The sequence below is a fragment of the Salvia miltiorrhiza genome, chromosome 7 (assembly GCF_028751815.1).
Source record: "Salvia miltiorrhiza cultivar Shanhuang (shh) chromosome 7, IMPLAD_Smil_shh, whole genome shotgun sequence".
NCBI classification, from domain to species: domain Eukaryota; kingdom Viridiplantae; phylum Streptophyta; class Magnoliopsida; order Lamiales; family Lamiaceae; genus Salvia; species Salvia miltiorrhiza.
The window spans coordinates 13,794,512-13,808,169 of record NC_080393.1 but is presented as its reverse complement, the minus strand read 5'-3'; the positions used below and the strand labels follow the sequence as shown (position 1 = coordinate 13,808,169).

General features: G+C 34.2%; 1 pseudogene; it reads right to left on the bottom strand.

The window, feature by feature from the left end:
* Nucleotides 1-4,004: 4,004 nt before the first annotated feature.
* On the bottom strand, nt 4,005-6,497 carry LOC130995339 (gibberellin receptor GID1C-like; annotated as a pseudogene).
* Nucleotides 6,498-13,658: the final 7,161 nt, after the last annotated feature.

The following is a 13,658-nucleotide window of genomic DNA, read 5'->3' as shown; positions in this document are numbered from 1 at the left end:
CACAAAATGTCCCAAACTTTCATTCTCCTAAAAAACCCCGAACTTTTAGTTTTTTCCATAAAATATTCCGCTATACAAATTTCGATGACAAAAAGATGAATTATCTCGCCGAAATAAATATTGTGGGGACCGTCATTGTTGGAAAATCATATTAGGAACCACCATTGTTGGAAAACGTTAAAAGTTTGTGGTTTTTTTATCATCTTTCCGTTATCGAATTTTGTATAGTGGCACATTTTGCGGAAAAAACTAAAAGTTCAAGGTTTTTAATGAGAAACTTAAAGTTCGGAATATTTTATGGAAAACGCTGAAAGTTCGGGACATAAAACACTATTAACTCATTTATTATTTACATTATGTCATTATGGTCTACACATCATTATTTTTTTTCATTTAAAAAAAATATCTTCATTTTTCTCTCTTACTTTTTGGACAAATATATTCTTAAGAAAAATTAATTTATTTCTCATATTTTATTGTAATTTCTTTCTTAACATCCGTGTCTAACCCTTAAGCACTATTTAAATTGGGATGGAGGGGGTACTATTTTATACTGTACTTGCATTATACTACTTATTACACAGATGGTGATTATCCATGAAATAGAATAGGGAAAAAAAAAAACTGGAAATGAATTAGAACATTCGGACGGTACGTTGTAGGTTTCTCTATTTTCTAAAACATTTCACATTTAATTGCATATAATAGTACTGTTTTTTATTCATTTTTAAGTTTATAAATACTATTTTTAAATTTTGACACAAAAAACATACTTTTAACTATTCATGTCATTTGCAACATCGATTCAAATTAGGTACTAATCGAAGCTGACATGGTTGCCCCCAAAAAAATACGTGAACTCATTAGTCGGCCAGCTTAAATAATGTTGATGCAACTTTTTTACATATTTTTTCTGACAGCTATATTTTTTGATCCCATGATTTAACACACGTTAACTTAATAGATACTCGATTCGAGTAGACGAGTTTGCATTAATAATAAGATGAAATGAGGAAAAAATTTATCCCTTCGACTCATGAAGCTTAAGCACGAGTAATTTTTTTTGAGTTGTTTCATGAAATTTGAGCAAATTTTTATCAGTTTCGATCATCTGTCCCCAAAATCGTGTACCACTCCGTGTCTCAACACAAAACTATACCGTTTTGTAGTTTATATTTTCGCCCTCACTGTAGATAATCAGCTCGGCTCAAGCCGCGAATCATCTCCACCTCCGGATAATCCTTCAATTCCTGAGATGAACTCAAACCATATGGCTTCGAATCAAGGCTGTTCAGCTTCACATTCTTTCGTCCACCGTTATCCCCGCAACCAGCAGCCCTTCTTGAGCGCAAAATGGTCATTTGTCTCTCAGCTCCTGCGAAGAATTGAAACTGTAGGGATTGGATCAGTGACAGTGAGCGGAGTCCAGGGACGAAAATGTAAAATTGTAAACATCTTGGGGGCATTCTTGGGAAGGCGACGCCGGAGTAGCTCCTTGTCAGTCCACTACTCCGCCGGCCGTATGTCCTAACTATCATAATTTTTCTTTTTGTCTCCAAACAGAACTCAATCCTTTCCACATACGAGATTTGAAAATTGGTTTTGGTCGGAAATAATTTCTAATGGGAGGAGCAAAACAGAAAACGCCCCTCTGCACTCCTCCACCTCGACGCTGCTACTCAACAACGGACGATACGATCCCAACACAAGACTACACCGTTTTGGAAATCCATAGCCAAATCGCGTGTAGAAGATGAAATTCTCTCGTTTTTGTGGAGAGAGATTTTATTAAATCAGAAAAAATTTGACATCAATCTGCTATAGGAAAGAGAAAAATGATTCGCGGCTTGAGCCGAGCTGATTATCTGCAAAAAGGATGAAAATATAAACTACAAAAAGGTGTAGTTTCATGTTGGGACACGGAGTGGTACGCGATTTTGATGACAGAGGATTCGAATTACTTTTTTATATGATAATTATTTTATTTTATTTTTATCTACCACACCAATATATAAAATATTAATTTTTTAAAGTTCGTGTCAAAAAGGTTTTACTACAGTTTGCGGGACTGAGGGAGTAATGGGTGCAATGAATCCGAGTTGTGAAAGAATTAATGAAACGAGGGTGAAGATGAAAGTGATATTTTGTCCAATCATTTTTTGGCTGGATTAGGATCAGGGACGGATCTAGAAATTTAATAATGACCGGGCGAGATTTCACCGGATGATTCTAATAAAGTTTTAATAAAGAAAACGAGTTGAATCTTGAATAATTATTTGAAATGACACAATTATGACCGGGCGAGATTAACATATACAGATAAAAAAAAATTTAATCATACATTTATAGGTAACAAAAAAAATTTTGACCGGGCGACGGCCTGGGGTGGCTGGCCTTTAGATCCGTCCCTGATTAGGATTAGGATTTACTTTTTGGTTTCCGCTCCATCCCTCTTCATCAAATAATTCATATTTTTAAATATTTATATAAATGGTGAAGGTCGTACAATTCGTGTGCCCACTTGATATAACAATTATTAGCCACATTCATGTACCACAACTACAAGACAGAATTTTAAATAAGAAAATTACAGCTTAATATCAGAATTATGAACTATGTATTATTACAATTAATGATATTTTAATGGAAATGTCTCGAACTATACAATAATTACAGTTATAAACTCGCATTGTCGGATACTTCCTTCCTCCCGCCAATTTAATTTCTTTTCATTTTTCACATAATTTAAAAAAAATACATTTCATTTTCTTTAATAAATATTAATTTTTTGTTTTTATTTTTTATATTCTTATTTATTATTTTCGCATATTATTTTCTCATTTAAGTGAAACATTAAATAAGGTTAGTTTAGTAAAATAATACTTTTATATAATATTAATTAAAAAAGTGGACTATCTTTTTGAGACATCCCAAAATAAAATAAAGAACTAATTTCATGGGACGAAGGGAGTATTATTATTCTTATTTTTAAATTTAGGTAGTAGAACAACATTGTTTTTATGCCACCTCATTTTTAATATATTTGTGTTATAATGTAAATAAATAGAGCTGCTTGCAAGTATTCGAGTCTCGTTCTCGTCTCTAAAAAGTTCATTCGCTTGGTTCGTTTAGTTCGCGAATATGTTCAGATTCGTTTGTTTGCAAACATGTTTGAGAGCCTTCAATCAAATTAGTGCATAAGCCTTAAACGAATCGAGCTTGAGCTGCAAGGTTAGTAACATACTTAATTAAGATCAATAATATATTTTAAACATTTTTCAAGTTTTTCATGAGTTTTTGACGAGTTCGAGCTCGAGTATCATTTATACGAACATTTGACGAGTCGAGCTCGAATTCGACATTATCGAGTATCACACGAGCCGAGCTCAAAATCAAGTTCGATAAGTTAATGACGAGCCAAGCTCGATCAACATAATAGAAGCTCGAACATCTAAATATTTAAACGAAACGAGGTCGAATCTATTAGTATTCGGCTCGTGAGCCGTGACGGCCTATTTTTGTACAAAGGTCAATAGTTCGTATATAGTATAATTGTACTTATGCATAATTCGAAATAAAAGGTAAGAATGTATAACTTTACTTCTCAAGAAGGACATAAAGTTCATGCAGCGTTAGATAGTCCTTGATCAGTTCTAACATTTTCGAAATCGAATTCGAATAATTTTACTAAAAGCAACTTTGGAAGGGAGAAGGAGAAAGGAAAATGTTTGTCGTTCAGAGCTCTCTTTTTTGGATGTACAAGGATTGCATTGTCTGAATAGCCTAAAACGTACAGTCCTAAAATAGAAGTCATTATTCAGCAAATCTGGGAGTCTAAGATTGGAGGCAAAAAAATATGCAGCATAATTTTTTTAAAATTTTCATGAAATCAGTCTCTCATCGTGAGAGAAACCATCATGAAATTAGTATATAAGCGAAAAGTTTAGACTGTTACATATAAACACAAAATTTCTATATATTTCTAGAGCACAAGTGGAAAATACAGATGATAGCAGCATGGATTACCCCCAATCCATGTACTGAATTAGCTTTTAAACTAGCCGTAGCGAACAAACGGCCGGCATCTCCGGCCAGTAACCCTACCTCCTCCTCTGTCTGTCTGTCAGCCGCCGTTACAAGCAATACGCAGAAACCTCGAGCTGAAGTCGTTCTGCTAAGGCTGCGAACAAGTGACCTTCCGATGTGGAACGCCCTCTTCAACCAAGCGAGGAGATAAACCAACACCAACGAGGTGCAGATCATCATCATATCACCACCACAAAATCACAAGTTATCAGCAACTGGAAAAGAGGTAGTTTCTACACAATCATACTACTACACACCATAACTGCTAAACGAGGTCGGGATAAAACATGAAACCGTGAGTAAGAAACGGAAAAGAGTCAAGCTTCTGTCATGTATGGCTGCCTGTGATGGGGAGTTACGTATAAACAGTTAGGATTGGATGAAGCTCTTCATCTCATCCATTAAGGATTCGAAATGCTCGTTGTTTGGCAAGAAGTAGAACCCGATTGTGGCCTTTTCGAGGTAGAGGAGCTTCACCTCATGACCATTTTTCTTCAGCCCTTCAACATAACCTATTTGCCAATCTTGAAGAAGATCCAATCCAGCCACAACGACCAGACTCTTCGGAAAGTTTAGCCCTTCAAGGGTTCGACTCCTAGGGCCGAACACATTACAGGCCGGATGGTTCCTATCTTCTCCTTCTGGTAGATATGCTCTCCAATACCAATCCCTTTCTTGAATCCACACAAAGTATTTGCCATCCAACCGTTTCTCAGACTCGGTCCTCTCCTCCCCTCCGAATAAGGGATGGAGAAGAATGTTTCCTAATACCTCCACGCCCTCCTCTGCAGCTTTCACAGCGACATGATGAGCAATATTGCCACCAGAACTATCTCCGGCTAGATATATATGAACTTTGAGATCCTTGTCCTTCCCACTACGAAGCCATGCTCTCGAGTTAACCCATTTAAGAGCCGTCCATCCATCATCATAAGCACAGGGGTACCGGTGCTCGGGTGATCTCCGGTAGTTCACAGATACCACTGCAGCCTTGCAGGTTTTCACAAGGCGGCGGCAGAATGTGTCGTAGATAGCACTGTTGGCTGAGGAATGGACGAAGCTCCCACCATGGAAGAATACGATTACAGGTACAACTTCAGAGGCGCTCAAGGGCTTCTCCACTTCTGCAATCCCCAATTGAGGCTCGTTCTCACAGGTGGGGAGATAAACACGGTTGAGCAGGCCCGTAGGGCGATCCACAGTGTCGAATGAGTAAACCATGTCCACAGGAACAGCATTTGCAGTCACTTTCCGGTCAAGAAACTCGTTCAAATCGCGGTTGAATGTGCCATCGGGCCGACGGAGCACTTTATATTTAAGCTTGAAGTTGGATATAAGGATCCATGTATTCAGGGGAACCACTCTCTGCAAAAATAGCACCAAATTTTTTATTTTCAGTTCACTTGTCGTCTCCTTTATCCATTATGAAGCTCAAGTCAAGCTGATGCTTGGGATTGATAATTGAACAAAAATACACAAACATTCCCAAATCATTATCAGCAACCGATTCAACCAATCAACTATAAAGGAAAATGCTGAAAAGAAACGGAAAATTCATGCATATCCATAAAAAGAAATGAAATGAAAAGTCGAGAAACAACCTAAAATAACCCAAACAGCACAATCATGATATCGGCCTAGCTAAGTCAGTAGTCAAAGCAAGAAAAACAACAAAGGCGAGAATCAAGGGTAAAGAGAAGGGGGATATCGTCGATGAAAAAATCAAGATTCAATTTTCCAATCCTCAAATCTCACTTTTTCTCCGCAAAATGAACTCTTCCTCGAAAAACAATACGAAACCCCAATTTCAATCACGAAAATTCACAGAAACACGAATAACATCCAAAAGCCCACAATCGCAGAATACCCTAATTTCGAACCAGAAAACCGACAATGGAAAACACAGAATTATTAATAAAACAAGCAAACATGTCTGGTTACCATCGATTCACTGACATTTACTTCATTACTGCCCGCCATAATTCAAGGCCAGAGGCTCAATATTCGGCAGTTCCACACACAATGATCCCTCGAGAAAAAAGAAACTGAGTTTCTCCACTGTTGTTTTCACCACCAAAATTTTCCTCTCCGTTTTAGCGATGGCTGAAAAAAACCCTTTTTCGGATTTTATTTCGTTTCTGATTTAGAGCCAGTGAGAGAACATAATCGCGAAATATTACAGAGGTAGGGGGAGTTCAGTTATCTAGTTCAACAGTTACAGAAGTAGAAAAGATCAAGAAAGAGAGAGGAGAGAGAGAGGGGGGGGGGGAATAAATTAAAATCATCTCAGTGTATATAAATGCAAAATGGAAGATAAAGAAGGGAGAGAGAGTGAAGGTGGCGCGTGGATTACCATAAAAGATAAGAGAGAGAAAAAAAAAGAGTATTGTAGAGAGAGAGTCAAAGGGAAAAGAACGGCAGAGGAGAGGCGGAGACGACAAATTGAGAATAGGGTTGGGGAAGGTGGCGAAAAATTAAACTGTTAAGGTAGGGCCCGCCAAAAGTTGTGGTCATTTTTCATTTTTTAGTTTCCATAATTGAGATATTTTAATATACGTGTTAAAATTTGTTAGAGCATGTGCAAAGCCGCGGCTCCAATCGCGCTCCAGCGACTCGCCTGTCGCACCCCAGCCCTTCAACCTCACCGGTGCCACCCTCATAAACTTTTATACGTCAAGCCCAGTATTTAGATAAATCATTGTGGTTGATTTTTTTGGAATGATTGTGATTGAATTGAGATAATGAGTTAATGTCTCAAGAAAAGTGCTTCACTCTTTATGGATGTCCAATCAGATAATTGTATTTGTGCTACATTTTCAGTGAACGAAAGTAATATATGGCAAGTGTTGTGCGTCTATTAAAAAAAACTAATTTTTAATGTTTCAATGATAATTTTGCTCTTTTTCATTTTATTTTTTATTTTTAAAAAATTAACCATTGCAACAATGGTTCTTTTCCTTAATTTTTTTATTTTTTATTATTTGCATGTACCCTAATTTTTACATTAAAATTCATACATTTCTTTTTCTTCTTCATTATTTTACAACTTTTTCATCTTATTTTCTCTTGAAAAAATGGATCGTGATTTTATAAATTAGTGGAGCGACCGATCAAATTCATCAGAAATTCCAACTTCTTTTTTTGGGCTTTTTGGCGTGCTCTCAATGATCAACGCCTTCAATGCGATAGGTCTTTAAGGGTATCAATTTGAATGACACTTAATTCGTTCAAAATGATGAAGTAGGGCAGATTCAAAATGACCGAGCTTATTTGCTCACTCTTGGTCGGGGCGAGCCACAGCGCCATCAAGGGTGCCGTTTAAAAAGGCACTCGGCTATCAGGAAGAAATTACCCATAAATTCAACGAAGGTAGGTCTTTCGGCACTCCGACTCGTGACAACAAACAAATCAAGTTACACTTCCAACGTGTCCAAAAAAACGTCAAGATTTGGAAGGCCACATACAAGAAATGTCAAGTCAATCGAGTGAGCGACATGAGTGAAGACCAACTCACCCAACAAGCTCTAGAAAAATATCAAGCCAACAACTGGGTTCCATTCAAATACTTCGGGACGTAGTTTGCAATAAAATTACTAAATATTGAAAATTATGGTGCAATTACAGGATACAATCTATTTCTAATTTGGGGAAATTTTTAATTGAAATTGTACGAAACGACGTCGGTTAGGCCTCGCAAAAACGACGTTGTCTTTGCTAATCCACATGAGCTCCAATGCAAAAAAAAAAAAAAAAAATTGGGGGATGAAATTGCAAAAATTGAAAAAAATAGTAATTTAATTCACCACACTCAAAAGTCATGTTAAAATTGCAAATTCGAAATAGTTCGTAATTTTATTTGCCAAAATCCCATAAAACTTTGTAAGACAAAGTAACTTTCAATATCAAATTTAAAAAATTTATCTCTAATCCAATCCAAAGGTGATATACATAAATAAATTAGTGTTAATAGGTAAAAATGCCCACATCCTTAAGTTGTATAGTAAAAATGCCATAAGTTATAAATTTAAGCATTTTATGCTCTAATTATGTGAAGTACCTATTTTACTCTTTGACGTTGATGGGTTTGTTTGATTTTTTGTGAAAGTCTTACACATTTGATCGATTTGACAGTCATCAATCATAAAAGTTAACGATTTGATAACTATCAGTCAAGAGTACATATGACCGATGGGTGGCTAGATCATGTGTCCGACCAGGCGGACACATAATTTTACCGGCCGGACACATGATCTGGGTGACTAGATCATGTGTCCGCCCAGTAAAATCATGTGTCCGTCCGGTGAAATTATGTGTCCTCTTGGGCGGACACATGATCTAGCCACCCACCGATCATATGTATTCTTGATTGATAGTTGTCAAATCGTTGACTTTTATGATTGATAGTTGTCAAATCGATTAAATGTGTAAGTCTTTCACAGAAAACCATGTTTATAAAAGAGAACATTTTTCACATATAACTTAAGGAATATGACATTTTAAATTTTCACTCAATAAATTATGTGTTCACTTCTTTAAAACGTCGCAATTCTAAAACTGACATATCGATTACAGTATAAAATAACACAACATTATAATGATGAAGATAAAAGCACATATATATATATATAGGGTGTGGTTATAATGAGAACCACACTTATCGTGAGAACATAAGAACCACTAAAATCAATGCATCTGCTATATAAATTAATGCATTCGCTATTAAATTTAATGCATCCGAAAATAATAAAAATTTTGCTCCCTTCAGGATTCTAACCCTGGATCTGCATTCATCCACCAAGATGATGCATCCACCGTAGATCTTGATGATCGAATGGCTTAAAATGGTTCTCCGTTCTAATTTTATTTAGTGGTTCTTATTTGAACCTCTCCCTATATATATATATATATATATATATATATATATATATTTAATATAAAATCACAAAAATATTCCTACTATTTTTGAAAATCCCGGGCAGGCCAGTGACCCCTGGCCCACCCCTAGCTCCGCCCCTGAGTAGCAATATTTTTATATTTAACTATTAATATGTTTTATAATCATAATTATAATTTAGTGCGTTAACCATAGTCTGTTAAATATTTTATTGCCTTAGTTTGAACTTCTCCATAACAGAAACTCAGTTGTTGGTGCTATTTTTTTCAACCAAAACTTAATGTATTTAATCAAAATAGAAAAATAAAAACAACAACCAACTTGCTCACATACTGAAATATTATCAAAAAAGTACTTGTTTCATTTTTAGATCCAGATCGGGAGCTGATGTAATTACTCAATATTAATACGAACACACACATCTATAATCTATAGTATTAAAAAAAGTAACTTTTAATTTGAATTCAATTTTAAATTAATTTTAAAATTGAATGGTAATTTTGTAGGTATAATAAAATTAAAGGTTTATTTATAACTATTTGTTTTTTTTTCATTTCATTTTTCTTTATCTTCTTATTTTTTAAAAAAAATTATGAAATTCGACTAATTATAAAATATTTAACGTGCATATAAAATTAAAGATCATGATAAGAGCTTTAATTTGATATATTTTGTGTAAATAATTATTTAAAGATTAAAATTTAAAAAACAAAATCTCTTTCCTCTATCATCTTTTTTTTTAATAAATCTAGTTTTCAATTATTTTTTATTTTTACTTTTTAATATTTATTTTTTTTAGTTTTCATAATATCAATTTTTATTATTCTTCTTCATTTTTTTTATTTTTTCAATATTTAGCTCAAATATATTTAGTTAATTTTTTTTATATTTATAAATATAATAATTGAACTTTATATAAATATATGAATATAAAAATGTTTCTCGTGCATTGAGTGCAAATGCTACTTACATTTAAATTGAGGAATAATTAACCAATTTGTAAAGAAAGGTAGGAGAAAATGCCCAAAAAAAAAAAAAAACTGATGATTTAACTTTGATATAGTTACAAAGAATACTTACATTCATTATATTATTGAGTCATTCATCTACATTTGCTATACCTCATATATAACAGCTACTACAATATATTTTGTCATGAAATGATAATAATTTATGTAAAGTAACTTGACCCAACTATCTCACAATTTAAAAGTTGGCACACATGCAAAAAAATCATTAAGATTCGGATTCATGAACATATTAAAAATATAATAGTACACTTCAAAAATATTATATTTGAAACCATGTCAATACATCTATAAACTTTATTAGATGTAAGGACTTCATAAGTAAATGAATAAAAGAATAAGGAGTAGGATCTTCACCGGCGCAAGAGTCAATAAGCGCCTTATGTTTAGAAGATATTCACCTGTCATGTTGATTATTGTACATATTGGAGAACTAACAGTGCAGGTAAAATAAAAAACCAAAGGTGTGAAAACGAGTCCATCTTAAAGACAACACAATCCTAGGAACTCAACCTTCGTAGCTAAGGACAGCGCAGTCCGGGGAACTCAACCTTCACATCTAAAGACAGTATAGTCCGGGGAACTCAACCTTTACAGCCACTCAGAGGTGTATCTACACAACTATATAAGGAAGACTTCACTGACCACTGAGGAGACACCTGTGCAGCTATATTGAGGACGCCTGCGCAAGCCCTCACAACTACCTTCTGATAAAAGTGAAAGGCTGCAAGTCCGTTAAAGCAAGGACAATCAACTGCGATAGTGACACTGGGATTGTGCCGTGCATGATCGAGTACGTGTGAAGGAGAAAAAGACAATTGTGCCCTTTATTTTCACCACTTATAAATACTGAGTCTGTAATAGTAGAAGGGGGCTCTCTCTCGAATCTATTCTATCATCATATACTTGTATTGAAATATCTATTGTATTGGAGGAAAGATTGTTCATCAACAAATTTCCGAGTTAGAGCACGATTTCACTTTAGGTTATTTCTTTCTCACTAATTTGTTAACTCTTTTTTACATGGATGATTCTGTGCTTCACCACAATTATTACTCAAATATCAATTTGTTTGATGGAAGAGGAAGTTGAGCCACATTTCGTCTCCAATTTAATCTTCAACAAATAATATAAAAAAATAGAGATGGGAGCTTTGTTTTGTATAATCTGTTGGAAGAATTTTATATTTTGATTAATGTCAAAATTCAATTATGAAAATTTATTGATTGATGACCAAAATAAAGCTTGAGAATATCAAATATTCTAAGTTGATGCGGTTTATTAAAGAAATTAAAGGCTGCTAAATCGAGTTGAAGATCAAGCTAAGATAATATCCCAACAAAAGATCCAACTGAATGAGTTTCAGGTTGATGGAAAAATTCCAACTTGAAAGATCACTAAAAGGACTTGCCATGGTTCATGTCATGCCACCAGCACAACCCAAATCAACGAAAATGGCATCAATTATTACGGAACTTCGCCAATTTCGCGAAGAGGTAATCTTAAGGACTATGCTGCTCACAACACTTAGCTGATGGAAGTATCAATTTTATCTAAAAGCTGACTAACTGAAGGACATCAAGCTGACTTGTGCTCAAACTTACTCATGCCACATCAGCCATGAATCTCGCTTTTTCTGAAGAAAGTACAAGGAATACTATCGAACGTCAATATCATAGTACGGATGTGCAGATACAATATCTCATTCATTTCTTGTTAGAATGGGAAGTTCCTAAAAGAACAATGGATTGAAATTTGAAGAAGGTTCACTCCAACGACTATATTCATTTTTTGATCTATATATACATCGAAAGATCACGATACGCAATGAGTGGAGGCTCCCCGACATTGTTGTGAATTGTAATGGGTAAAATCCTTAGAAACCAGCAACTGTCAGAATAGAAACTAGTTCTTCATTGTAAATTCTAAGTTCATCCTTGTGAATACATTTGTAGTTTTTAGACTAGGTGTTCTTTATTGTAAACATCCAAAGGCAAAAACTGAACACGCTGGTTCTTTTTAACTGTTTTTCATTATAACAATGTGTTTACATAGTTGGAGACTCATATTTTCTTAATAGGGGAGCGCTCCAATGATATCCCCTATATGTGGTGAGATCTTAGATTGATTTGTACGTGTTGATTTAATGTATCCTATGGATAATATTTATCTGGAGGAGGGTGGGGGGATTTACTTGGGTTCGAATCCTGGAGAGAGCCACAATTTTACTATTTTTTTAATATCGTTATTCAACACTATATACTGTCTTATCCAAGACTATATTTCGCCTATATATATATATATATATATATATATATATATAGAAAGAGGTTCTAATAAAAACCTCTGTTAAAATGAGAACTAGGAACCTAATCTTGACCTTTTAAATATTAGATCTACTGGTTAGGATTTAGTCAACAAAAGAAATTGTGCATCTATTATATTTTACTGTGCAATTAAAAAATATGTAATTTATACAATTGAAACCAACAATGCAAAATACTCAAGCAAATCGAAATTGTGCATCTATGCAATTGAAACTGTGCATCTATGCAATCGAAATTGTGCATCTGTAGTTTAATCTCAGCCCTCTATTTTATTTAAATCAATGGTTTTAAATTGGTTCCTAGTTTTCATCTTAAGATGGGTTTTTATATTAACCATACCCTATATATATACATATATATATATATATATATATATAGGAAGAGGTTCTAATAAAAACCTCTGTTAAAATGAGAACTAGGAACCTAATCTTGACCTTTTAAATATTAGATCTACTGGTTAGGATTTAGTCAACAAAAGAAATTGTGCATCTATTATATTTTACTGTGCAATTAAAAAATATGTAATTTATACAATTGAAACCAACAATGCAAAATACTCAAGCAAATCGAAATTGTGCATCTATGCAATTGAAACTGTGCATCTATGCAATCGAAATTGTGCATCTGTAGTTTAATCTCAGCCCTCTATTTTATTTAAATCAATGGTTTTAAATTGGTTCCTAGTTTTCATCTTAAGAGGGGTTTTTATATTAACCCTACCCTATATATATATATATATATATATATATATATATATAGGAGAAGGTTCAATGGAGAAGTAAATGTTTGCAAAGAAAGGAGAGTCAATCTCAGCCGTTGATCTTATCTAATCTAACAGTCAACTTTCGTTCGTTTAACGTTCAATGAGAATTGTGTTGAACTTATACAGGTTTTGAACCCCCAAACATTTAACAAAATTATTCGTATGTTTAACCGCTTCTACTGACATGTTCAATGTTTCTCCATTCTCTACTTATATATTTCTTTCTCCATAGAATGCAACCCTATATATATATATATATATATATATATATATGGAAGAGATAAAAAGAGAATGCTAAATGGGGGACACCGGTGTGACTCACCACTTGTTAAGAATCTTTTTCAAAGTTCAAAAGAGAATGTTAAATGAGAGATCAAAGTTATCTTTTTCAACAGTATCAGTATGACCATCCATAGCAAATTCTGGAACACCGGTGTGACTCACCACTTATTAAGAATCTTTTGAAAATGAGGGATGCTCTGTTGGCAAAACATAATAATGAGGAACAACAGACCATATCCCGCTTAGAATCATGGACAACCAACAACCTTATGGCTGAA